Source organism: Patella vulgata, chromosome 1, assembly GCF_932274485.2.
Source record: "Patella vulgata chromosome 1, xgPatVulg1.2, whole genome shotgun sequence".
Taxonomy (NCBI): Eukaryota; Metazoa; Mollusca; class Gastropoda; family Patellidae; genus Patella; species Patella vulgata.
The window spans coordinates 54,198,649-54,223,665 of NC_065879.2; the positions used below are offsets into that span (position 1 = coordinate 54,198,649).

The following is a 25,017-nucleotide window of genomic DNA, read 5'->3' on the forward strand; positions in this document are numbered from 1 at the left end:
CGTATATTGTCGTCGCGTCCGTCCGTCCGTCCGTCCGTCCGTCCGGCGTCCACAATTGCTTGTGGCTAAAGTTAATATCCGATTGACTTTAAATTTATATACAGTGTTTAAGGCCATGAGACGAAGAAGCCTATTGATTTTCAGCGATTTCCGATAATTACTGCCAGAGTTATGGCCCTTGATCACTTCAAGAAAATCTTGTGGACGCTCTAAAGACCAAAGTTAATATCCGATTGACTTTAAATTTATACACAGTGTTTAAGGTCATGAGACGAAGAAGCCTATTGATTTTCAGCGATTTCCGATAATTACTGCCAGAGTTATGGCCCTTGATAACTTTAAAAAATCTTGTGGATGCTCTACAGGCCAAAGTTAATATCCGATTGACTTTAAATTTATACACAGTGTTTAAGGTCATGAGACGAAGAAGCCTATTGATTTTCAGCGATTTCCGATAATTACTGCCAGAGTTATGGCCCTTGATAACTTTAAAAAATCTTGTGGATGCTCTACAGGCCAAAGTTAATATCCGATTGACTTTAAATTTATACACAGTGTTTAAGGTCATGAGACGAAGAAGCCTATTGATTTTCAGCGATTTCCGATAATTACTGCCAGAGTTATGGCCCTTGATCACTTAAAAAAATCTTGTGGACGCTCTACAGGTCAAAGTTAATATCAAATTGACTTTAAATTTATACACAGTGTTTAAGACGATGAAGCCTATTGATTTTCAGTGATTTCAGATAATTACTGCCAAAGTTATGGCCCTTGATCACTTTGAAAAACCTTGTGGATGCTCTAGAGGCTAAAGTTAATATCTGATTGACTTTAAATTTATACACAGTGTTTAAGGTCTTGAGACAAAGAAGTCTATTCATTTTCAGCGATTTTCGATAATTACTGCAAGAGTTATGGCCCTTGATCACTTCAAAAAATCTTGTGGACGCTCTAAAGGCCAAAGTTAATTGACTTTAAATTTATACACAGTGTTTAAGGTCATGAGACGAAGAAGCCCATTGATTTTCAGCGATTTCCAATAATTACTGCCAGATTTGACTTCAGATTGATACACAGAGTTTAAGAGCTTGAGACGAACAAGTATATTGATTTTCAATGAATTTTTATGACATGAACAGCTAAATCCATGATATTAAAAGTTTTGTATACTAAACGTTAGCATGGGGCAGAACTTTATAAAAAAACAAACAAATTCTAATGGTTTTCTGATAATTACTTCATGAGTTGTTACTCTTAATTAGATTTTAGTGTATTATAAATGTTTCATTACCGAAGGAAGTAAAAATATGCGACAACACTTGTTGACTGCCCGGACGATTTAGCTGCTGTGGGCGTATGTTTCGTTGCCTGGCAACCTATCTTTTAAAAGAATATAGAGATGTAAAACATCTTAAACTAAATGGTAGATAATTCCATAAAACAGTTGCTTGATAACTAAAAGAGCGCTGACCATAAGAGACTAGTTGAAAAGTTTTGGACTTTAAAAGTAGTTTATCTGATGTACGTAATGTTCGGCCAGGTGTATAAAATTCTAAAAGATCTGAGAGGTAAACAGGAGCTAAATTATTTAAAAGTAAGTAATAAAATCTTAAAATCAATTCAATATTTAACAGGTAACCAGTGTAAATTATATATAACAGGAGTTATGTGGTCACATTTCTTAGTTAAAGTAACTTAAGTCTAGCTGCAGTATTCTGTACTTTTTGTAATTTATCTATAAGCTTAGCTTTAAAGGTAAACCAACTAAAAGTGAATTAAAGTTATCTAATTGAGAAGTGACCAGAGAATTAACAAGTGATTTAGTGGCCTCTACAGTTACAAATTTACGTATTTTACCTATATTTCTGATATTAAAATAGCACAATTTACAAATATTATTTACTTGAGCTCCCATAAAACATAAAACTATTAAAGATTGCGCCAATATTACAAGCAGAATTAGGTGAAAATATATCACAATTACCAATTACAACAGGGGGGTTATCATGTGCAAATTTACCTAATTGATCCCTTGAGCCTAATAACAAATATTCGGTTTTATCATCATTCAATTTTAGAAAGTTCTTTGACATCCATTTTCTGATTAATGAAGTTCTCAATTTGCAATTTTGATAAATTGAAAGAAGATGGACCATTAGGTGTAAATGAAATATATAATTGAGTATCATCGGTATACAACTGAAAGCTGAGACCATATTTTCTGACAATATCACCTAATGGTGCAATATAGAGGGTAAATAAAATCGGACCAAGAACAGAACCTTGGGGAACCCCAGATGACAAAACAGATTCAGACGACGATTTACAATTAACTAAAATACACTGTTTTCTACCCACAAGATAGCTTTCTAAAAGATTTAATTCAGAGCCACAAATACCGAATTTAAATTGAAGTCTACGTAGAAGAATGGAAGGGTCCACTGTGTCGAAAGCCGCAGATAAATCTAATAAATGTACATTTTCTATTATCAATTTCCATTAAAATATCATTTGAAACCTGGGTTAAAGCCTATTAATTTTCAAGGAATTCTGATAATTGTAAAACAACCTTTTTTATGAGAAAAGTGTCCTTTTTCCTTTATCGTCAGATTGGTGCGACAGGATGGACACTCGAAGCGCAAGATAATGATATAGACGTGTGATATCACAATTAATGCTTTGCATCAATAAAATTGAATCACAATGTCATCGTATTAATTCATAATAAAAACTGACGTCAAACGGGATGTTGGATTTCTCTTTTTTAAAAAGATCAATGTGTATGTATATACGCCAGAATGACGGTAGAGACCATGCGGGGGGGAGGGGGATACATTGTCTCAGGAACCTGGCAAACCCCCTCCTGCAAAAATTCCTGGAAACGCCCCTGGATCACTTTGAATAATTTATACACAGTATTAAGGTCATGAGACCTTCAATAATTACTGCCAGAGTTATGGCTCTTGATCATTTGTGGATGCCCTACAGGCCAAAGCTATCATTAGATTGATTTTAAATTGATACACCGTGTTTAAGGTCATGAGACGAAAACTTCTATTGATTTTCAATGATTTTTGATAACTTGAACAACTAAATCCATAATATTTGTACATTAGCATTGGGCAGAACTAAAAGCTAAACATATTCTACTGATTTCTGATGATTACTTAATGAGTTGTTACTCTTAATCAGATTTGAGTGTATTGTAAATTTTTCATTACCGACAAAATAACAAAAATATACGACAACTCTTGTTGACTGCCCGGGCGACTTAGCTGCTGCAGGCGCATGTTTTGTTGCCTGGCAACCTATCTTTTATATGTTTATAGCCTACAGAATATTTTGTTGTCCAGTAAATGGAAAATGATTGGGAACACATAGCCAATTCTTTCGACGGGAAATGTTTACAGATAAAAATTATTGTGAATAATTATCGAGCTTGTATATTTACGCGATTATCAAAAATACTGTTTGCACTAATTACTTAGATCGAGAACTGAATGACTTTTTAAAGTTTAGCTTACAAGTTACTTGCAGAAGTAATAATCTTTTACTAATTTTAACATCAAGGGGATTAAAATGTCTGACAAAGGAGAAACCACAAATTGTTGTCAGGATTAAGATATAAAGGAAATCGCTTAGATTAAGGAAGTCAATCAAGACAGATTAAGTCATTAATCATTTAAGGTAGGTGTGTTACATCATACAGGGGTCAATCGGGATTAGTAATAGTTATAACCCGCAGTAAAGTACATATATTTAGGAATTTTGGATATGATTAATCGTATTGTGATGTCTGATTGGGCATATTTCTGGTCGATCATTAGCAAACTTGTGTAGGACATGTCTGGCATATACAGGCGAAACAGTTTCATGGTGTGGTTGTGTATTGTCATCCCCATTTTCTGTCTGCAAGTCATCATTGTAAACAAACAACATCTTGAAGGGTTTTCAGAAAAAAGTTTTAAAATCGGATGGAATTGTTTAGGTGTGTAAAAAAAATAGTATATATATGGCCCCTATTATCAGAACACTCAGTTTTGAGAATTTTTGTAGATTTTATTGACTGGTCGTAAGAGAAAGAACTTTTTTGACATTTTGATTAATGGTACATCCTGTATAAATCAGTTGCCATTGTTAATGAAATCTTGTAGACATCATATAGGTCAGAGGTTTTGAGAGAAAAAACATTTGAAGCTCCGTGGGTTTCTTTGGCTGTTCATAAGACAGAGTCCTAGATTTAATTTGAGGTGGGTTTATTTTTTTCACAAAATTTGGGGATTTCTTCAAATATGTTCAATAGCCATTGAATTGAATTGATTTTTCATTGGTGTTTTATGGACACTGGACAAATTTTTAAAAAACAAAAAGGCATGGACACAATCTCTGGTAGAATATTATCCATAACAACTATATAAGGAAAATATTTATACTTTTTCCTTTTGAACAAATTATATTTCAAAACAGAATTAACTAATAAAACTAAAAAAAGTATCTAATAACTAGTTTATGAACTTAGGCCAACCAATATGATTTTCAGTTCTTCAGGATTTAGAAATACATGCATCATTACACGAATGATGTTATTTTTTTTAAATGTCAAGCTTAAAAATTTGTAGCTTAGAGCTTTCGAAAAGAAGGAATGATCAAGGCCTATTTTAAACTTTTTTTCCTGCAAGAAATAGAAAAAAAAACAATTTAATAAGTGTTCCCAAAGAACTAAAATTTAACTTGGTGGGGCCTTACATTGGTTGTTTATGTTTATAAATACTCTGGACAAATATGTTGAACTTGTTTGTTATAGATTTTGAAATTTAAAATATGTGTATGTAATTGTAAAAATCTTTTGATCAAGAACATGATTAGTGTATACACACTTTGTTGATTTTGGTGGTATTTAGATTTATTTAGTACTTGTATTTATCTAAAACTGTAATTATGTGTTTTTAGGGAGTCATGTGAATTGACTGGCAATCTCAGTTATTTTGTTAAAGGGGCATTATGTAAGTTTTAGGTAAAGAGCTGGCCGTTTTCGCTGTAATATTTCAAAAGTAGATAATGCAAAATATGAATACATTAAAAATTTCATACAAATTACTTTATTTTTAGCGAAGTTATCAATAGTTGTAAATTTGACAAGATGTGTCCATTGATTGTAACCGTTGTAATCTACTTAAAATTGGAGGCATCCAATGGCATCGAGAGTTGATTATGGTCTTGTCATGTTAATAAATGTCTATTTTATAGTTTATAATAGATAAGACCCAAAGAAAGACCTGCAATAGGCAGATTTATCTCTACATAATGCCTGTTTAATATACCATAATGTAAAAGTGTTTTAAACTGAATACTTAACTATAAAAATTTATTATAGAAACCTAATATAAAAACTTGTTAGAGAATTACAGAAGTATATTATGTAACTTTACTTGTATCTTGGTTGAATGTCCCTTGAAGAGTCAAAGTAACTTTTTGTCCCCCGCCTTTCGAAGAAAGCAGGGGACTATTAAAATGGGTTCGTCCGTCTGTCTGTCCGTCTGTCCGTCTGTCCGTCCGTCTGTCTGTCCGTCACACTTTTTGGGACACAATAACTCTCTTCCTAATTGAGCTAGAATGTTCAAACTTGGTGTATGTGTTTATTAGGTCAATGCCTTGATGGAGTTCGAAGATGAGCATTTTCCGCTTAGGGTAAGCAGAGATAAGCAATTTGATTGGTTGATGCTTTGGGACACGATAACTCTCTTCCTAATTGGGCTAGAATGTTCAAACTTGGTGTATGTGTTGATTAGGTCAATGCCTTGATGGAGTTCGAAGATGAGCATTTTCCGCTTAGGGTAAGCAGAGATAAGCAATTTGATTGGTTGATGCTTTGGGACACGATAACTTTTAATTGAGCTAGAATGTTCAAACTTGGTGTATGTGTTTATTAGGTCAATGCCTTGATGGAGTTCGAAGATGAGCATTTTCCGCTTAGGGTAAGCAGAGATAAGCAATTTGATTGGTTGATACTTTGGGGCACGATAACTCTCTTCCTAATTGAGCTAGAATGTTCAAACTTGGTGTATGTGTTGATTAGGTCAATGCCTTGATGGAGTTCGAAGATGAGCATTTTCCGCTTAGGGTAAGCAGAGATAAGCAATTTGATTGGTTGATGCTTTGGGACACGATAACTTTAGTTCTAATTAAGTGAGATTGATGAAACTTGGTGTATAGATTTATTATATGAATACCTTAACTAAGTTCGATAATGAACATTTTTTGCTGAGGGTAAGCAGAGTGATAAGCAATTTGATTGGTAGAAACTTTGGAACACAATAACTCTCCTTCTAATTGAGGTAGAATGTTCAAACTTGGCATAGGTGTCTATTAGGTGAATGTTTAAACTTGATGTATATGTAGATGTTCATTAGGTGAATGTCTTGACTGAGTTCAATAATTAACATTTCGAGCTGAAGCTAAGCAGAGCTAATCGATTTCATTTGTCGATGGTTTGGGACAAGATAATCTTGATTCTATCTGATAGAGAGTGATGAAACTTAGTGAAAAAAATAAATGTGCGATTAATTAATATGTGTCATCTATTTATTTTGCAATTTCGGCGGGGGACATCAGCCTCACTGTTGGCTTGTTCCACCAGTATTATAGTCTATATTCTGTTTATTATATTGTTTATTAAGCTGTTGATGTGATGATGGATTGTTTTATCAGTAATAAATTGGTTAATAGAAAGTATAATGTTTAGATTTTCACCTGTACACCACTTAAACAGGTATCATTGCATTACCTTAGTGAAGAAAAGAATTTAAAAATCATATAGATTCGCCAGATTTTCAAAAATATTACCGCTAAACGGAAAGGAGGTAGCCAAATGTTCTGGAGGATTGCGCTGCAGATCTCTGGGTTCTGTGACTCATATATTATATGCAAGTGACAATGAGTCGAGTCTTAGGTTTTCCCTCCCACAGGTTCAGTGACTCATATTATATGCAAGTGACAATGAGTAAGTCTTAGGTTTTCCCTCCCACAGTTTCAGTGACTCATATTATATGCAAGTGACAATGAGTCGAGTCTTGGGTATATAGCCCGATGTATAACTGTATAGATAAATATCGCCAGAAGGCCGGCTATTCCACTACTTGGTCCACTCCCAATCCTTCAGGACTATTAGTATTAGAAGCTGAATGATTATTATTGTGAAATGGAGAGCAACGAAATTCGCTGCAAATATCAACTGGCTATTAAATACGACTAAAGTAACCACAAAATTCTCTCTAAATTCACCAATAGTAGAGTTATAATGTAATATAATTTACTATACGATGCATTCCAATTTAGAGTCAATGCCAGTTACCAGGTACTTTTCAAATTTGGGAGGTCACCTTTAAATTTCACCATCTTGGTAACCCAATGTAATCCCCTCTCACCTCCTACATTCTGAACCAACTGGTCTAATGAAGAAACGCCATACAGTGTACTATGAGGGGCATTTGGCCCTGACAGCAATCGAATTCCAACTGTAAAGGAATCTTTTATGCGCACGCCAATGTGTGCAGGGGACCTCAGTTGTTCATCCTTGCCCTGGGCGTAACCACGCTGGAATATTCCAGGGAACTTTCTCAGCCAACCCGGTATTGAGCCCCGTACCTCCCAGTTAGTAAGCCAGCAGCTTACTCACTGAGCCATCGTGGATCCTTCAGTGCGAAAACCTTCAGCAGTGGCAGATAAAGACCCTTAAAATCTTTCCCCGGCCAATAATTCCAAAATAACACCCAGTAACTCCAAAATGTTGATTTTGGAATCACAAAATAACAATTTAGTTGAATTTAAGAAGCCTTGCTGCTTTGTGCCCAAAGTGGAGTTTCACGGTCACCCGTCTGAAGGGAGATAACTGATGTATTTTTTTAAAAATATACTCTTTAAAAAAAGTAGGGGATATTGAAATGCAAATACCTATGCAGGTTGTGACATGATAAATAGTCATAGACACTTGACATGCTTTGAGAGTATGTTCACAGATGAAGAACTTATCGCCCCAACAGAACCACTGAGCTGCACATGCGACACGCAATAGCGCCATACACGTGGGAGGGGTTTGTTGTCAAATTTGACACTTCAAGAAAGGGTTGATGAAAACTGACATGTGCTGGTTTATCTATCAATGTTTGCTTTCCTATCGGTTCTTCCATAAGATTTACTGTTGAGCATATCTTTGCTTTAGTGTGTTACGTTTAATTTGATCGGGAGACGTTTAATTTGATCGGGAGACGTGTTCATCGACATCAACGTCAACTGACAACACTGCAAGAATTTGCTGTGGCACTGCAATAGCAGTGGGTCAGATTGCCCCAAATCGTGATTGGATGGTTGATTAGGAGCATGCCACGACGAATTGCTGAATGTCTGGGAATTGGTGGAGCAATTATTCATTATTACGAGGGGTGATTGATAAGAAGTGAGTCTTAACACAGAAAGAAACAAGAAATTCAAATCAAATGCATTTATTTTTCAACATAGCCCCCCCTTCAATGTAATACACTTCTGCCATCGGTGTTGCAGAGCCTTTATTCCAGTTCTGTAGAAGTCTTTGTCTTGGGGGTGTAGAAAATCACCCACAGCGGCAATGACGTCATCGTCAGATGGGAAATGCCTACCGGAAAGACATTTCTTCAGAGCAGGAAACAGAAAGAAGTCTGAGGGAGCTAAATCAGGAGAGTAGGGTGGATACTGAAGAAGTTGAAAACCACAGTCATGGATTGCTGACATGGCACGTCGTACAAAAATATAAATATGTGGTATATCAAGGTTGTAGACCCTCTAGAGGCCACATCTTTTTTCCGATTTTGATCCAACATGCTTATATCACAAAGGTCTTGATTACTTTCGATATTCACGCATATCGGATTGTAACTTCCAGAATTATGGCCCTTGATCGTATGATACCACAGTTACACCCTACAATTGTTTGTGGACACTCTACAGGTCACAATTTTTATCCGATTTCAACGAAACTTGAAATATAGTTTTATCTCCCTAGAATCTTGGTTCCTTTTGATATTGGCATGTATCGGACTGTAACTTCATGGATTATGGCCTCCTGATTGTACGAAAAATAGCATTTTTAGCTTGTGGACCCTATAGTTATAGTATATCACCGTTACACCCTAAGGTTGGTTGAGTTCAAATTTCCTGAAAATCGGCCCAAAACTGACAGACAAATGGCTGCCCCTCGTTCTCAAATAGCGTAAAAATATGGTATATCAAGGTTGTGGACCCTCTAGAAGTCACAATATTCTTCTGATTTTGATGAAACTTGAAATATAAGTTTATAACCCAAATATCTCGGTTCCTTTCGATATTCGTGCATATCGGACTGTAACTTCCTGAATTATGGCCTCCTGATTGTACGAAAAATAGCATTTTTAGCTTGTGGACCCTATAGTGATGATAATTTTTATCCGATTTAAAAAAAAAACGTTTTAGTATATCACCGTTAGACCCTAAGGATGGTTGAATTCGAACTTTGCGAAAATCGGCCCAAAACTGACAGACAAAATGGCCGCCCCTCGTTCTCAAATAGCGTAAAAATATGGTATATCAAGGTTGTGGACCCTCTAGAGGTCACAATTTTCTTCTGATTTTGAAATGTAAGTTTATAACCCAAAGATCTTGGTTCCTTTCGATATTCGTGCATATCGGACTGTAACTTCCTGAATTATGGCCCCTGATTGTACGAAAAATAGCATTTTTAACTTGTGGACCCAATAGTGGTCATAATTTTTATCCGATTTAAAAAAACGTTTTAGTATATCACCGTTACACCCTTAGGATGGTGAATTCGAATTTCGTGGAAATCGGCCCAAAACTGACAGACAAAATGGCCGCCCCTCGTTCTCGAATAGCGTAAAAATATGGTATATCAAGGTTGTGGACCCTCTAGAGGTCACAATTTTCTTCTGATTTTGATGAAACTTGAAATGTAAGTTTATAACCCAAAGATCTTGGTTCCTTTCGATATTCGTGCATATCATACTGTAACTTCCCGAATTATGGCCCCCTGATTGTACGAAAAATAGCATTTTTAGCTTGTGGACCCTATAGTGATGATAATTTTTATCCGATTTAAAAAAAAAAACGGTTTAGTATATCACCGTTAGACCCTAAGGATGGTTGAATTCGAACTTTGCGAAAATCGGCTCAAAACTGACAGACAAAATGGCCGCCCTTCGTTCTCAAATAGCGTAAAAATATGGTATATCAAGGTTGTGGACCCTCTAGAGGTCACAATTTTCTTCTGATTTTGAAATGTAAGTTTATAACCCAAAGATCTCGGTTCCTTTCGATATTCGTGCATATCGGATTGTAACTTACTGAATTATGGCCCCTGATTGTATGAAAAATAGCATTTTTAGCTTGTGGACCCTATAGTGGTCATAATTTTTATCCGATTTAAAAAAACGTTTTAGTATATCACCGTTACACCCTAAGGAAGGTGAATTCGAATTTCGTGGAAATCGGCCCAAAACTGACAGACAAAATGGCCGCCCCTTGTTCTCAAATAGCGTAAAAATATGGTATATCAAGGTTGTGGACCTAGCTGTGGAATCTCCCCCATAATATTTTGAGCAGGTGAATAACAGAAAACTTCTCTAATTTTGGATGAAATTCACATTCATCATTAATCTTCAAGGGCATACAACATTTTTTTGTGTGTTTATTTACATGAAAGATATCGACTAAATAGTCAACTGATTTTATTAGTGCTTCTGCTCCATCAACCTCTAAGTTTCAGTATTTCTACAAAATACTTTTCTTAGAAATATAAAAGCTTGAGTGAGTGACTCATGTGTGTACATCTCTGTGCAGCTAACGATCACGCCACATGGCCTAATGGCAAAAAACATTCCGGCAAAAGTATCATAGAACTTATTTAAATTCTTTTTATCTTTGCAGCTGTGTGTTTCCCTTTCTAATTTTCTCATCTTTGCTTCCATTTTTTCATCACATTCTAAAATACATTTCAAAAATTGATAATTTTAAAATGTAAGACACTAACAATAGCGTGAACAGTGTGCAACGGTGGTTCCAAGCACACGACATAATAAGAAGTAAAATAAGCTGTATATCTTTGTACATGCGCTATTCGTCCTAATGAAGACAGACATACGTCATACAGTGTGATGAGGGAAATTTTGCCCAGAAAGCGGCGCTACGGCCTACTCTTATATTGAATTCAATCAAGGGATCTTTTGCTTGCACACTGATGTGAAAATGGGACTTCGGTTTTTCGTCCATCCTAACAGCTAGACAGCTGTCCTTGTCAAGCCCTCCATCCTGCACCACTGGAAAATCTCGACAAACTTTCTCATCCAATACCGAGAGCTTACCCGCGACATAGGCTAACAAGCAAGCGTCGTACTCACTTACTTTATAGCCGAGTGGCTCAAAATAATTTAAGCAACAGGTGGCCCAAGGTGAAGAAATAGCACTTTGGAAGATTACCCGAAAATTTCAAAAAATCATTAAATGTTGTTTGAACTTCATTTTCACAGCAAAATGAAAAAATATATATAACGATAAATTTGACCACCTAAATAGCTGGCTCTTGTTCTTTTTATGCCAATTGCATCTTTTTCTTTATTCTCATCTTTTGTGATTACTCCTTTTACATCTGTTTTTGTGTGATGACTGCAATACCTATAATTAATAAAACTTGTTAATAATATTATCTTTTATACAAAACTGCATTATCTTTTAGTACTACCGTACTAAATGTTTCGGGTTTCTAATTGTAAAGAGTTCATAATTAGATCGTGGACCCCTTTGAGTAATGATATCAAACATATTTAGATATACATAAATATCGAAGTCCTCACTTCTCTGGTTTTTATACGCCCACATTGAAATGTGGTCGTATATTGTCGTCGCCCGCGTCCGTCCGTCCGGATCGTTCACAATTACTGCCAGAGTTATGGCCCTTGATAACTTTAAAAAAATCTTGTGGATGCTCTACAGGCTAAAGTTAATATCTGATTGACTTTAAATTTATACACAGTGTTTAAGGTCTTGAGACGAAGAAGCCTATTGATTTTCAGCGATTTCCGATAATTACTGCCAAAGTTATTATCCAATTGACCTTAAATTTATACACAGTGTTTGAGGTCATGAGACGAAGAAGCCTAATGATTTTCAACGATTTCCGATAATTACTGCCAGAGTTATGGCCCTTGATCACTTCAAAAAATCTTGTGGACGCTCTAAAGGCAAAAGTTTATATCCGATTGACTTTAAATTTGTACACAGTGTTTAAGGTCATGAGACGAAGAAGCTGATTGATTTTCAGCGATTTCCGATAATTACTGCCAGAGTTATGGCCCTTGATCAATTCAAAAAATCTCGTGGATGCTCTAGATGCTAAAGTTAATATCCGATTGACATTAAATTTATAAAGAGTGTTTAAGGTCATAAGATGATAAGCCTATTTGTTTTCATCGATTTCTGATAATTACTGCCAGAGTTATGGCCCTTGATCACTTCAAAAAATCTTGTGGATGCTCTAGAAGCCAAAGTTAATATTCGATTGACTTTAAATTTATACACAGTGTTTAAGGTCATGAGACGAAGAAGCCTATTGATTTTCAGCGATTTCCAATATTTGATGCCAGTGTTATGGCCCTTGATCGCTTTGAAAAATCTTGTGGATGCTGTAGAGGCCAAAGTTAATATCCGATTGACTTTCTATTTATACACAGTGTTTAAGGTCATGAGACGAAGAAGACTATTGATTTTCAGCGATTTCCGATAATTACTGCCAGAGTTATGGCCCTTGATCACTTCAAAAAATCTTGTGGATGCTCTAGAGGATTGAGTTTAAATTTATACACAGTGTTTGAGGTCATGAGACGAAGATTCCTATTGATTTTCAACGATTTCCAATAATTACTGCCAAAGTTATGGCCCTTGATCCCTTTGCAAAATCTTGTGACACTCTAAAGGCTAAAGTTATCATCCGATTAACTTCAGATTGATACACAGAGTTTAAGATCTTGAGACGAACAAGTATATTGATTTTCAATTAATTTTTATGACTTGAACAGTTAAATCCATGATATTAAAACCTTTGCATACAAAACTTTAGCATGGGGCAGAACTTTATAAAAACCAAACAAATTCTAATAGTTTTCTGATAATTACTTTGTGAGTTGTTGCTCCTAATCAGATTTTAGTGTATTATAAATGTTTCAGTACCGAAAAAAGTAAAAATATGCGACAACTCTTGTTGACTGCCCGGACGATTTAGTTGCTGTGGGTGTATGTTTCGTTGCCTGGCAACCTATCTTTTAAATTTTCCACTAAATGTAGGATCATCTATGCACACGTCTCTTATGGTTAAACCCTCTTCATTTAAAATCTTTTCGCCACCTTCAGAAAATATACTCCTTTTTAACTTCTAATTTCCATCAATTGTACAGTAACCCTCCTCACATCCTTTTATTTCACAGGTATGCATAACCCATCTGTTCTGTAAATTTTCTAATTTCTAAAATATAAATAACAGTAAAATATAGAAAAAATGGTATATTGACATAAGACTACTATCTAGGCTATTCGTTTACTTTTGTTTTCATACTTTCCATAAACGTTTACATTTAACTTTAATTACTAAATAGTTAAATAGATACAGTAATGGATTACCGTACCTCATTCATTGTTTCGCATACTTTTTCTATATTAACTAATCCAGATGCCTTTCTATTTCCAACCTATCATTACCGCATATTTCTTGCATGCGGTACATAAACCATGCCTCTTCTAATCATGCTGGATTGATTTCATACACATTAAGGGCAAGGTAAAGTGACACCATTTTGTCACAACACCTGAAATGGGGGGTTCTCAAAAAGGGATTTACACCAGCTTTAATGTAAATATGTTGGTATCTACATGTGCCTGAGATGATACAGAACAATAAAAAATGGATGGAAATCCAATATAATGACTTTGAAATAAAATATTTACCAAATAATGAAGCAAATTCCCAAGTCAGGACTGCGCAGCTACAAGCTTTATAAAAAAGAACACAGGAAAATTAAACTGGCTAAAGGTTGCTCAGATAATCAAACTCCAACCATCAAGACTTGAAATCTGAAAAAACAAATATCAAAAATTAGTTATAGGACCTCAAAGTTTTCAAATATTTTGTAAACAAAAGGCCATTTTGTTTCATGCACTACTTTCACTGCAGATGTATGGTGTACCACTAGTGGCACATTGGACAGCAATATTGCCCCTATGATATGAGGTACACATTGTACAAATACCCTTCATATTCCGGATATGACATCTAATTACAATAATAGCAGCCTTTCTGCAGGGATTTTTCATGATTTGAATACAAGGCTATATTACAATGTATGTATGTCTGCTAAGGCTTATTACATGTATATAGTTATACCATAATGATGAATGTATTATTTGTGTGAGAGAGAGACACACAGAAAGAGAGGTTTAATGTCTTCTGGACACAAACTAGGTCATTTTGGGACTAACACATGGTTCAAATTTATTTCAATAATACGCTAGTGTGTAGGGGTCTTTAGCAGTGGAAGGACCTGGAGAAAACCCATGAGGCTTGACAGGCGATCCTACTGCCTGTCACATACAAGTGGACAACTGAAACTACGCCACTGGACTCAATGACGGACCTTGTGATCAAATGTGCACACGTTAAATGTGCACAATTTGTTATACCCACCTGTTATTATATTAAAGTCAACAAATCCTAAATCACATTTCAGTTCCTGGCCTATATTTCTGAAAAATAAATAATGTAAAGGTGTATTTTTCAATTCATTTTCTAAATCCAGCACATACACAAATTCTCAATATACATGTATATGTGTAAAAATTCAGCATTATTTGCAACTTTCCAATGGGAAGTGATATCAGATGTTCTAGTTAGGCCCTAATTAGATGCTGACATACATGAATCACATCCATTCACAGATGTACAATGTTTCTGTCTTCTAGAAGGCCTACATAGATTTTTAAACTTGCCAACAGGGTTTGTGTAATATTAATAGTGATATTTTGGGCATACCCTGCCCATGCACAACACTTGTCACTTTGCAAAAGTGTAACTTAACTGTCTAGATAGGAAATATTTTTGATTGCCATGTATTTAATGGTTGCTTTTGGTATGCTAGATTTAAAAAAAGACAGCTACCATTGTAGATACATTAACCATATTCACATATTTTATTTGACTCGGAATGTTTAATGTTTTTGAGGGTTTTTTTTCATATAAATTGACAATACATACCATTTTAAAGGGTTTTTTTATCATAAATGCCACATAATTTTTAATGCTGCTTTAAATTCCATAGAAATCATAGTTTTCCTTGTTTATCTGTCAAATTACACATGTCTCTAACTCAATATCATCCAAAGTCTTCCACCTTGAAAATACAAATTATTTGTCAGTTTAAATCAACATTGATGTTGTGATCTTACCTGCAAAAGATGGGCTTCTGATATCCGATATTTAAGACAAAATAATCATTTTACCATTGGTACACATATCATGTACCATAATGCGTTTCAGGACCTTTTGTAATAAGGTACTCGAAGAACGAGGCTAGACATATTCCACAAATCATGTTAAGCGGTGATGCCATATTATTGTAGATTTGAATAACCAGACGCTAGAGATTGTCATTCAATTGAGACTTCTGACATATTTCGCCAAACATAATTGAATTGAAATTTGAGTAAAAACGGAAACGATTGAATGTAAATCAGTTACATTATTATATGCGTTGCTACCCATTTGTGTCAATTTCTATGTCTCAAATATTAGCGATTTACCTCCTTTAACTTTAAAGCAACAGGGCCCCCATAACTGCGTAGATTATCTTGTCCAATTCTGTAAAATAAGAATAAAAATTACAAGGTATATCAGTGAAAAGTTTATATGAAACAAATCCTAAATAAACGACACATAATTATAATAAACTGTTTCAATGGCATTTAGTAATTGAACTAGAGTATACAGGTCACAATTCTATGGAATACAATTACTGCTTTTTACTGAGCGGCGTTTCGACTAGGCTTCTCTAGTCATTCTCAAGCTATGATAAAAAATGAAAATATGACAGGACAATATATACATGTACACAACAATGCTTAGTTAATGCTGACAAAACAGGGATCTAACTTAATTACGTGTACCTAATGGTAATCTGATTTAATTAAACGCTAATAAGTAATAATACCAATTAACCTAAAAATTGACTAATTGATGGATGGATAAGTTGTTGTGGAGTATACACAATGATTAGTGGGTTTTAATAATACAAACGTTGAAAGAAAATGAAAATTGATGAAATGTTATCAACGACCCCTTTCACTGAAATAAACACAAATGATAAAAGAATAGATTGTTGTGGAGTATTTACAACGATTTGATGAGGTTTTGATAAAGACAACATCCCAAGAAGATAGATTTGATTGGTGTTATGACAAAAATAATTGATATGTGCATGTTGATGCGAAAAACCCTTAGAACAATGACTGCACAAATGATCAATAGTCCCCTGAAGGCTGACAATTTAAAATATTGAGTGGTACTTCACTGGATGTTATAGTGATGTAGAAAGGCAGGGTTAGAACTATTGAGTGCATTAAATTACAATAACCGCAGGCCTGAAAAGCAAAAATGCCTGAAAAGAAAAAAGTCCCTGAACCATGCTCCTATATTGTCAACATTGAGAAAGGATTACGTCAACTCGCTCCAGGTGGTAAAGTCGATTACCTAAGGCGCCAAATAACTGAAATACTGGCAAAAGCATCCACCAAGCAGCAGACGACCAATGTTTCCCGCCTAGAAAGGAAAGCCCTCATTGACCTAAAAGACGACAGATCTATCACAATTGTTTCCGCCGACAAGGGAAAAGCAACAGTCATCATGAATACTTACGAGTACCTCACAACGGTCAACGGTTTACTCCAAGATCCAGCAACATATAGAAGAATCCGCAAAGACCCAACAAACGCGCACAAGGACAGCCATGAAAACTTGATTAAAAAACTAAAAGAAGACAAACAGATCTCTGAAGCTCTCTATTACAAGCTCAGACCAAACCACCCTCGACCACCTTATGCCAGGGCTACTATAAAAATCCATAAAAAACCCATGAAAGCCCGTCTGCTGGTGTGTTCTCGAGATTCAGTCTTCTACAACACAGCCCAATATTTATCAAAACTACTTTCCTCACTTGGCACAACTGTATCGTCCTTCATCAAAGATTCAGGTGAATTCTGTGAGAAACTGCAGAATATTCAAAACCCCGGGAGGATGGTCTCATATGATGTTGTAGATTTGTTTACAAATGTACCAAGGGAAGAGGCCCTGAAGATTCTATGCAAACGCATAGAAAGTTTAGACAACCCACTAGAGACTTCCCTATCAACAGACAAATCATACTCTTGTTGAAACAACATAGCGTCATTTGTGCAGTCATTGTTCTAAGGGTTTTTCGTATATCAGTAGAATCACTCGCATCAACATGCACATATCAATTATTTTTGTCATAACACCAATCAAATCTATCTTCTTGGGATGTTGTCATTATCAAAACCTCATCAAATCGTTGTATATACTCCACAACAATCTATTCTTTTATCATTTGTGTTTATTTCAGTGAAAGGGGTCGTTGATAACATTTCATCAATTTTCATTTTCTTTCAACCTTTGTATTATTAAAACCCACTAATCATTGTGTATACTCCACAACAACTTATCCATCCATCAATTAGTCAATTTTTAGGTTAATTGGTATGATTACTTATTAGCGTTTAATTAAATCAGATTACCATTAGGTACACGTAATTAAGTTACATCCCTGGTTTGTCAGCATTAACTTAGCATTGTTGTGTACATGTATATATTGTCCTGTCATATTTTCATTTTTTATCATAGCTTGAGAATGACTAGAGAAGCCTAGTCGAAACGTCGCTCAGTAAAAAGCAGTAATTGTATTCCATAGAATTGTGACCTGTATACTATAATTATAATAGTATAATTATATAATAATTTTAAAAATGAAAACCCCAACAAACCATGTCTTAAATAAAGTAAGACACAAAAAATAATTTAATAATATAGGCCTATATAGGCTAAAACTTGATAATTTTAACTTATATATAAACCCATAAAATATATCACTAGAAGAAATTGAAAATATCCAACAATTAATTTTCAAGTTAATAATAATGCATTTTGGTAAAGTTTTAATTTCAAAAAGCCCAAATGATTAGGCAAATAAATTGAAGACTGTTGTCTTTGGCATGTGCTACCTGTGGCGTTCCGTAGTCCCAAACAAAATACAGGATAAGCAATTAAAAACTATTTTTTTTCCAAATTGATACCACCACAACATAAGTTGCAATGCAAGAATGCAGTGTGTACTTACCAACATGAAAATAAAATTTATTCAACGAATTTGAGATCACTTGACGACGAAACCACATGTACCAACTTTTTTGACAGTTCGTCCCATCTTTCTAAAAAAAAACATATCTCCAGAGATCGGCTATCCGATCACAAATGACATCGATGCTACATAATGCCACAGTACCTTTCAAATTTTCTCCTTACAAAACATTTCTCTCAAAATATTCACGAAATAAAGTTTTTGCCAAATTTCTTAATTGTTGACATTTGGAGGCCGAATGACAACTTCTAGAAGTTCTGCAGGGAATGGCAATAGTCCGGCAAAGCCAATTTAAATTCCATAAGTTACACTTCACCAACAAATTGTAATACAAGCAACATAATTTTACTGATATGTTTCAAATAGTATGCCACATAATATGACACTTATTACAGCAAATTATAAACTTGAGCCAAAAACTCATTGAACGCGGAGTAATGCCTGTAATGGGTGAAGGTCGTTTGAGCTGTGTTCGGAACTACAAATTGTATATAATGGGTGATCAGAAAGAAACTGCAACGGTTAGGGTTTTTAAAAATATATAGGTATGTAAATAATTCATTTCCCTCGATTTGTATTCCATCAGTAGGTTCGATCAACCTGGTGATTTTTCGTGCTTCAGTGATATGTCAACAGAGGGTCACTGGAGAAGAAGGGCGAGACGAAATAACAAAATGGCTAAAGCACATGCGAGTATGTACCTAACGTTATGAAATACGTATTACATAAATAGAGAGAGGTTAATTGAAAAAGCGAGTCTCGATGGCTGTTGTACACACCATGGGACAATAGTTGAATGTGATAAGTAACGTCAGAAAGTTCAAATAATTCTTGTAGGCGTAACCACGTTTGTTGGACATTTTGCGATATTTTCACCATAAATTTACGCCTCAGTGATCACAAGATCTGTTTAAAGGGTCAGTGGTAGTAAAAAAATGGTCTGTGAGTAATGTTTTTTATTTTAGACTTTTGTATCCAAGGGCCACTGTTCTGGTTTTTGAAATAAATTTTTCATCTTTTCAGGTGCTGTGACAAAATGGTGTCACTTTACCTTGCCCTTAATACCGCTTCCTCTGTTAAAACTAGACAGATAATTACTGTTTATATTTTGTGAATCATGGAAAACATCATACACTTCCGCCATTGACTCAAATGATGCACCCATAACACGTATCTCGTGAGAACAAAGTTCCAGGTATCTACACGAAAATCCAGTTTGTGAAGAGCTTAAAAAAAATTTTGGTTTTACTTTTAATATCACATTTTGTATAGTAGAATCTACATTTTCTGTCGTCGTTTGCAGTTGTATAAAACGAAACATTATATCTAGGCTTTGCATCACAGTTACGACATTCAAAAGTGTAATTGGCACCGACAAACACTCCATTTTCTGTATATATAAAAGGGAAACTTGGTTTTGTAATTATTACAACTCTTCCATTACATAATAAGCAGTTATTAAATGTTGGTTTTAAAATAATAGACTTAAACCCGTTTCGTTCACTTCCAGCAATACTGTTAAATAGATCTAAGTCCCATTCAAGATTATCAGTTAACAAGAAATTATATTCGTCTCTGATTAAATCAATAACTGATTTACACAATTGTTCATCTGTTGGCAAAAATGCTTTTAATGATCTCTTGTTAGCACACAATTCTCCAAGAAAAACCTTCGGTCCAAAGGAAACAAAATTTGTAGAAACATATTTTGATATATAAAACCACCTATTTGGAGTTCCTTCTATAAAATGATGATTAGCAAATAGTAAAGTTTTTAAATTTGAATAACTAATTTCAAAACGCATCCTAAATTACTGCAATATATCTACCAGTGTGAGATAAAAAAATCTTCTTCATCAGTTTAGGTCTTCTTTGTAATTTAATCTCACATTAATCCCAAACCATAGAACCCAAACCTAGAATAAGTAGAATAAATGAACAGCCACCACTTCAAATTATCTTGTTATTCTATCACTATGCATCCTTATCCGAATAACTATGTAACGTCATTTGCATAAACCATTTGCATAAACAACGCAACGTCATTTGGCAACGTCATTTGTATAACGGCATTAAATTCTATAATTCGAAAACCTGATCATTGCTACCGTTAACCTAATCAAGATGTCATCAGTTAATCAGCTGTTTCGTGACAGATTTAGAAAAGCACAAAAAGTTGAATTTCCAGGAATGGAGGAACTGACCAATTCCTACATTAATTCTTTATTAAAAGCTAACTGTGATGCGGTGGGATGCCCCGAGGAGTTTTTGTTTGTGCCGTTTCTGTCTGTATGTGCAGGTAAATTTAATTTTTTTTTTTACAATAATATTATTTTTAGGATTTAAACGATTAGATCTAATTAATATTAATATTTAAATTAAGGTCTCCTGTCTCAGTCAGATACATATCAATCTTATTAAAAAATAAAAGCGACCTTATCTAGGCTATCATTTCATTCCTACTATCAGTAACATAGCTGTTTAAAGCTTACGTAAAATTAATCTTAATTATAGAAAGTCTAAACATTATCAAATTTATTACAGGTTTCATGGGTGCTGAGACCGAAATACATTTCCACTCGGAATGGAAAGAGCCACCAATTATATGGACAATGGTTGCGGCATCGAAGGGGGAGAGAAAATCGCCAGCACTAAAACGAATAACAGATTCAATATTCAATATTCAAACTGAAGAGCACCGAAAAATTTTTGAACAAAGTCTAAATAATTCTATCACCATAGAAACCCCTACAAACAGAAATAAAACTATTTCCAACAAAATACCACCCAATGACCCCAACTATTGATAGATGTCTTTTCCATGGAAGAACTTCACAGTGTACTTTTTAGGAATAACTATCAGGTAGGTCTATTATTGTTATATTGTTGGTTATAATGTTTAGTCATTAGTTTAACCTAGATCTACAAAGATAGCATATCTATTTCTAACTCGGTGACAGTATTTGCCATAAATATTCTCTAAATTGAAAACACGAATTAGAACTTGATATGGGTCCATTATAAAACAATATTGATGTTGTTTTCTTGCCATGAAAATATAGAATCAAAATATCCAATATTCAAGACACAGTGAACATTTTAAAATCTGTACACAATTCTTGTAGGCCTACCTTATGCTTATGCCTTTGGTTTTGTGTGAAATCAAAAAAAAAAAAAGAAATATAGAAGGCAATGAGGGGGTTAAAAACGACAAAATATTAATTTAAAAAAAAAAACATTTAGTATGGACAGTTCAAATATTTCACCTAACATAATTGATTATAAAATACAATAAGAATTTAAAACATTTAATATAAATATGGGCTTCTAGTTCTAGTACAATTTTCGTATATTTTAGCATTCCAAAGAATAGTGTCGTACACCCTTTAAACTCTGTTTTATGTAATCTAAATAATAATATTTCTACAAAATAAATAAACTAAATCTATACAAATAGTTCAGTTTAAGCTTATATTATTTTTGTTTAGGCCTATAGGTCTGATAAAATTCTAATAAATTACCATTTTAGATTATTGGAGTTTATGAAGAGATTAAAGTTCTACATCAGTGCCTATATATATATAAACCAGGTGGAAGTCTCATAGACCGTAAACAGTTTTTAAACTTAAATGGGGGATCACAATGGGACCGTAATTTTAAGAATTCCGGTTATTCCCACCTACCAAAAACCCATTTCAACCATACCGGAATGATTCAACAGGTTTGTAATAAACTCCAAAATTTCTGTCGCTAACCATATCCATAACCTATAGTATTTGTTTCATAGCAGCTAGATTTTTTTTTTTTTTTTTTTTTTTTTTGATTCAATTTTCACATCTGCTTCTATTTTCATATGTACAACTAATATTTAACACGGTTATGTGTCTGTATGTTATTACCACATGTATCATGCAAAAGAAGTTCTGTATACATCTACATACTATGTTATACCAATGCCAGAAGACAAAAAACATGGAATTGAAAACATATTCAGAAGAATAATATCGCAACATAAAAATAAAAATTTAGTATACACGTTTACTAAGGAGGCAACAACAACGTTTAACCAATACCACGACAAGTATTATTTACCAATGCGTCAAAAATACATGGAAGACGAAAATAAAAGAGGGGTGTTGTCGAAAAGTTTAGGTTATATTATCAGACTGTCTGGAATTCTGACTGCAATCATTAATGCCTCTACCCCTAATGACAGTGAGTCTAGTAATAATATTAAGAAAATCCTTTGTAATCGCTTTGTCGTCCATTTAGGATATCATAAGTTATATTAGATTTAATATGCATGTATTTATATGCAATATACAAACAATAAGTTTGGTTACGAAGAATACTTCCCGCTGTTATCTAATAAATGCATATTTTAAAAGAGGAAATTTCAATGTTTTATTCTTGGCTGCATAACATAAATCATTTCATTTATGGTCTATTAATATTATTAAAATTATAAAGTGTATTTCATATGGCTTTACATTCATAAAAAAAATGAACTCTATTAATCTACTAAATTATTTTGTATTTTAATAACAAAAAAAAATAACAATTAAATTGTAACTATTTCAGAAAATACTGAAAAATCCGATATCATCAAAACTTCCAGCAAAAAACTAAAAAGGCTTTTAGAATTTGAAGAAGAAGACAAAATCATCATTCCGGCACTGGCATGCAGGCATGCATTAATAATCATCCAGTAAACAAAGAGGACAGGGTCAATGCATCCAATATCAAAATTCCCTACTTGGGCTGCAGAAAATTTTTTCAAGGAGGTTAATATTAATATTCATTTCATTGTTTGAATTAAAGTGTGTATGATTATTATTATTATTTTATTCAATATATACAAAAAGTTCACATCGGAACATTACGGTAATTATTTTATTAGATATTTTATTCAAACTTTCTACAAGATATAAACATATTTAATTGTTTTGCAGATTTGTAAAATCGGACTGGGCGACATCGTCGAATCCTGCATTGGTTTCAAGAAGAGAAAATTTTGCGAACTAGGGGAAAACGAGAAGACTCTCATGACAAAGCTGAACATAAACACTGACAAAGACTAGTTTGGGACTCGTGTTAAGACAAATTAATTATTTGATTGACTTTGATACAACATAATCCCAAAGCCTCATTGTTACACCAGAACTACAAATTTCTAAATGTATAATCTGCCCTTTTAATTTTTGGATCGCGTGATGTTAAATATCACAATTTGTCATTGGTTTGCAGTGTGAAGATTGTCACAAAAACGAACAACTCACTCATACCTACCCATACCTCGACTCCAACCCATAAGACAATTGATATTCAAGGCTAATGTAAGTTTTCAAAATATATCACCCTGACCCGCCCTAAAATAAATTTTATTCATTTACATTTTATCAAAGATGCAATTTTATCGTTTTGAACTAATATCAATAATCTAAATTATATTTTGTAGGTTTCAGTAACAAGAAGAATAGGGAACAAATTGGAGATAAAGATGCTTTTTAACCATTGCGAGTATACAGCGGGTATTTCGGGACCCCACGACCATATCCTCAACGTTTGTGAGGAACTGGTTCATACTTGTCTGGCAAGAATTTTATACATTGTCCACTACTTAATGTCGAGTATTATGCTGTAAATAGAATGGAAGAGAGGCAGTGGCAACATTCATCATTTGACAAGAAACTACGAGTATTACATTACCGTACACAGAGGGTCTTGTGGATCCTCTCGCACTTTCCTTTCAATTTTTTTCTGGTTAAAAGTGTCTAATCTATTCTGCGCTCGGTGCTAGCTTTGTATTTTGAATCTTTCTTACTGATGATATTGTTTTGGTCATTCTAGTAATCTAGATTTGAAAGCAAATCTAGGTATTCTACCAACCCCATCAAAAGACGGGATTATACATGGAAATGACAATTAAGTTATGTGTAGATTTGTATGGTTTCAAAAATACCTTTAAATTCATATATAGATCGTATCGATAGAGTACAATCGTGCGAGGACATTACAGACTCAGGGAAGGGTTGACTGGATCGACTGGTTCGAAGGAACATGTATAGATCATATCGATAGGGCTCGATTGATACGATCGTGCGAGGTCATTACAGACTCGGGGAAGGGTTGGCTGGATTGACTGGTTCGACGGAACATGTGTAGATCGTATCGATAGGGCTCGATCGATATGATCGTGCTAAGTAATTACAGACTCGGGGAAGGGTTGACTGGATCGACTCGTTCGACGAAACATGTATAGATCATATCGATAGAGTTCGATCGATACGATCGAACAAGGTCATTACAGACTCGGGGAAGGATCGACGACACATTATAGATCGTATCGATAGAGTTCGATCGATATGATCATGTGAGGACATTACAGACTCGGGGAAGGGTTGACTGGATCGACTCGTTCGACGACACATGTATAGATCGTATCGATATGGTTCATGGATGAAGTAGGTATGAGGGGTAGAACAATCTATTGAATCGACAATATCAACGATCGTGCTGATTCGAC

The 25,017-nt window shown here is 34.4% G+C and overlaps 2 long non-coding RNA genes across 4 annotated transcripts in view; one reads left to right on the plus strand and one right to left on the minus strand.

The window, feature by feature from the left end:
- Positions 1-8,482: 8,482 nt before the first annotated feature.
- Positions 8,483-25,017, minus strand: part of LOC126830640 (uncharacterized) — a 42,118-nt gene continuing 25,583 nt past the window's right edge. For 2 of the 3 annotated variants that reach the window (XR_008788513.1, XR_008788512.1), the window contains exons 4-11: positions 18,471-18,561; positions 15,865-15,922; positions 15,320-15,455; positions 14,753-14,811; positions 14,017-14,142; positions 13,246-13,537; positions 11,588-11,694; positions 8,483-11,005 (exon numbers count right to left, since the gene is read on the minus strand). This is a non-coding gene — a long non-coding RNA (uncharacterized LOC126830640). Of the gene's footprint in view, positions 11,006-11,587; positions 11,695-13,191; positions 13,538-14,016; positions 14,143-14,752; positions 14,812-15,319; positions 15,456-15,864; positions 15,923-18,470; positions 18,562-25,017 lie in introns of all 3 variants that reach the window. The other variant, XR_008788514.1, reaches the window with a different exon arrangement.
- LOC130013164 (uncharacterized) lies at positions 20,676-23,238 on the plus strand. Its single transcript, XR_008788515.1, has 4 exons — positions 20,676-20,790; positions 21,036-21,354; positions 22,021-22,212; positions 23,073-23,238. It is a non-coding gene; the product is annotated as an uncharacterized LOC130013164 (long non-coding RNA).